This window comes from Lactuca virosa, chromosome 4 (assembly GCF_052849685.1).
Source record: "Lactuca virosa cultivar CGN04683 chromosome 4, Lactuca_virosa_CGN04683_v6, whole genome shotgun sequence".
NCBI classification, from domain to species: domain Eukaryota; kingdom Viridiplantae; phylum Streptophyta; class Magnoliopsida; order Asterales; family Asteraceae; genus Lactuca; species Lactuca virosa.
Window position 1 is genome coordinate 73,206,437 of NC_136429.1, and position 4,472 is coordinate 73,210,908.

Here is a 4,472-nt window from a genome sequence, read left to right on the forward strand (position 1 = left end):
GAAACATACAATGAGTCAGTTCATACATGAGTCAACACATACTATTATGAGAAATAGAGAGAACATACATACATACTAGACAGAGAGAGAACATACAATACAGCTAGTACATACTATACATTATAGAAGAGAACATACTATTATGAGAAACAGAGAGAACATACATACATACTAGACAAAGAGAGAACATACAATACAGCTAGTACATACTATACATTATACAAGAGAACATACTATTATGAGAAACAGAGAGAACATACATACATACTAGACAGAGAGAGAACATACAATACAGCTAGTACATACTATACATTATACAAGAGAACATACTATTATGAGAAACAGAGAGAACATACATTCATACTAGACAAAGAGAGAACATACAATACAGCTAGTACACACAATACATATACAAGAACACTACTACAGTTATGTGAGCCACGTAACGGGGCATGGCATCACCTGTCATGGCTCGTTTTGTATCCAGAATCTCCTTAAGTGGAGAGCGTTGAGTTTGTGTATAGATCTATACTGGATTGACTATCCTACACCTTGCTGCTCGCTACAGTGGGACTTGCAAGTCTACGGGCACCAAACGTCATTCCTTCCGACGTCTTTCATCGTTGTGTTTTTAGTCGGTAGTATGGTACAGGCATTTCACATGGTACTTTAAATAACAATTGGTTTAAGGTAGTTAGTACAGCAGTAGTTACTTAATACAACACTACAGTACTATTTTATTTCCCCATTGCATTCACTTTGTGATCTTCACACAATGAACAGTAATGTAAAAACTATATTTTTGGTTAATGATAGTCAGATTTGGGAAAATACATACTCTTACAAGAGACTTACATACAAACATTTGATGCCTTGGTAGAAGGCTACTTTTAGTAGAAAACATAGGGTTTTCTAGGAGATTCAAACATTTTACAAACATTTTACAAACATTTACAAACTTACACACCACATACTTACAAACACTTTCATACAAACACAGACACTAAAATAGTTATGATCTCACCAGCTTTAAAGCTGATAAACTCTTTCAAAATAACTTGTATTCTCAGGTCACCAGTAGACAGGTACCGGTGCCAGATTTCGAGAAGATGGAGCTCGTTCAAGACTCATCTTTTATTTTGATTTACATTTTTAATGTCTATTACACTTCACAAAACACACTTGTATTAAATTATATTATTAATGCAATGGATGATGTTGTTGCTTGTTTACTACTATTCATTGTTGTGATATAATACATGACGTCCTCCACCCCCGAACGATTACGCCGTTCCGGTTTTGGGGTGTGACAGATTGGTATCAGAGCATTGTTTATAGTGAATTGAGTATATCAACCCATAAAAGATATACGAACTATAAAAACAACGTGATTTAAAAATACTCTGATAATGAGTTTATACTTTTAAATAATAAAATATTTAACCAAGTATACATACCTGCATTCATACTAAAGTCAGTGTTACTAGGACAGAACAAAAGTATTACGATTGTTGGGCAGCACAAGTAGACTTAGAGACATATAGTCAAATCTGGGAAGATATAGCCTGATTAACTATATTATCCGAGGAGTGACTAGCATGTGCCTAAGTGTGGTTGTGAGGTTGCAACAAGTCTAAAAACTTACCAACAACATCACAACGAAAACCTTAGAACAAAACATAAACCTAAAATACTATAGGAGTATTTTGTGTTACTATAAACTACTTATGTGCTTAATTCTTATATCCCTTTTCTCGCGTAGAAAACATGGCTGGATTCCATCCTCACGGCGACTTGTACTTCCCTAAGCAAGGTAATGGAGGAGGGTTTGAAGCAGAGCCAGAAAATGATCACCCAATCCCTGTGGATGATCACCAGGCTGATTGCTTTGCAGATGGTTCTGACTCCGAGCCTAAACTTGAGAACCTACCCACGATGGCTCCTGTCCCAAATCCTAACCCTCGTCCGGCCTTTCAAGGCCCGACGCCTCCGTGGGTAGAAAGCTTGGAAACATGGAGCCAAGAGCAGGATCAGCCCATGTCATTCAATGGAGACCGAAGCTTTTATGACATGGGCGAAGGAGGCTCAGCAGACAGAGTCTTGCCAATAATGGTCCGCAGAGTTGCCCGAAACGAGATTTAGGGCAGGACGGCTCTCCATCGAATCACGGAAGTTGACGCCAATGCGAGAATGCATACCATCCGCACCATTCGTCTGGAAGATGCTCGTGAGAGATCTAGGGGAGACCATGAGACCCTGCAGCAAGAGCTAGCTGAAACTCGAGCTGAAGTCATGGAGCTCCGAGTACGCCAAAGGGTGTACGAAAGGCACCTACTTGATATGGAGCATCAGCTGGCTGAACTAAGGGTTCACCCAAGGGATAACCGTCACCAGTAGGAGATATTCTACCTATATTTCCTTGGTTGAAAGAATAGTCTTCCTATCTATGCTCTAAGTACCACTTTTCTAAGTAATTATCCCTGTACTTTAAGTACTTGTAGTTAGGCCTTTATGCTGTCAAAACTTTTCTACTTCGGATATGATGTAAGACCTACTCCAAGGTCATTTTTCCAAACGTATTACATCTTAAATATCAATGATATTGACAGTCGACAAATTTCTGTGCCAACCCTTGTTCAAATACTTTCGTTCTGCTATTGTTAGAATCCTATCTAAACACTCACTTCGTCAAATTATTGAGCTATGGTGCATTTGCTCAAGGATTACTTCCAATTCTTGTCAAAGGTTGGATCCGGTTATCCACCAACCAATGATAGTCTAGTTAAAAATAGCAATTGTCTAGCAAACATTCTACGAACTTACTTCAACTCTTTTCCAGTACTGCATCATAGGGATGTAGGTCAAACCATCGAGAACAGTTTAACAAAACAAAAACTTTACCATATCATGAATGAGTAGAATACATCTAGGGCCGACCATAATCACTCGCAAATTCCTTTTCTTGTCAAATAGCAGAATCATGTCGTCACCTAGAGGTAATCCGCCGAACGACACAACCCAGATCCTTCACATAGACGCTGCCACCTTCCAAGCAGCGGTAACAGCTGCCGTGACAGCTGTCCTTGCACACCTCAACACTAATAAAGAAAGTAAGGCTGTAAAAGGTGTTGACAGTTCAAATTGTTGTAACCACCCGAGAAATCAACAAACGATAACTGTTACGAACACCCAAAGCCGCAAAGCAGAGGGTAAGAAAAGAAGGCGTCAAGCCTACAAGGAGCGCAAACAATCTCAAAAGATTGCCAAGCAACAACAACAAGTGGCGACCCCTGCCACTTCAACACCGTTCAGACCTTATGAGGGAAAACTCCCGAAGTGTATAAAGTGTACTTTTCATCATACATGAGTTTTTAGTGATCCGCAATGCATATATTGAAGAAAAATGGGGCACACTATTAGTGTCTGTAGGGCACCGGCAAGAACCGTCTTCCAAATCACTAACATCGAGGTCAGCCCGGCTTGCTATGGTTGTGGTGAGACCGGACACTATAAAAGGAATTGTCCAAAGGGGAAGAGCAACGCAAGCACTCGTGTCCACATAACTCTGACTCGACACTTCACTTCCACCACCGATGCTGGGGCAAGCCCGATTTGTCATTTATGCGGTGAGATAGGACATCTCAAGAAGGATTGTCCAACGACAAAGAACTCAGGCGCGGACAGGAAGATTCTAAGGATCACTGCTGAAGGAGAGACTACTCCGAACCCACGTTAAAATTCTAGGGAGTTTTCGTTATATTAGACTTATAAGTTGTTAAAAACTAGTGCAACCCGAGCCATATCTTTTGCGAGATCCCGTCAGTTAAGGGACTCTCGTGCTGCGTGTACTTGCTTTTGTAGTATACCTTGTTCGCAGCAGCAGTCTTGTGAGATAAGCTAAAGTACTGAAACTCTGTCAAGTTGCGCCATTATGTTTTGTAACACCGTTATAATCTAATCTAACGCCTTTATTTCGAGTAGTCCGACAGTATCATGTAACATGAGTCAATTCGATCCTCACAATGCCAGTCTCGTGCGAAAATCCTTTTCCCCATAGTCTCCTTTCTAGCGAAACCATCATTCCAGAACTCCGAGATACTCATGCGAAGGGTATCTTATGTTTCGTATCCTTCCCGAAGAAACCTCCCCGGAATACCACTCGTGCAGTAAGTCAAGTTAAATTCGAAGACCCATACGGTTAATTTATTGCTGAGAAATGTATACGAAAGGGTGGTATATAAAATCAAGGTTCTACAGGCTTAGAATTGATGATTCCGCTTTAATTTCTTTTTCCTTGTTTGGATGTGAGCTTAGAGAAGAATCAATTATTCGGCGGTCTTTTCAATCTTATTTATATACGACTCGTGTATGTGAAGCCGTGGTTGAGGAAGCAGATATGACTTCCAGAAAAGAACTTCAGGACGAAGACTGTTCCAGAATACGAGTGATCGCACTGCCATGTGAATGAACTT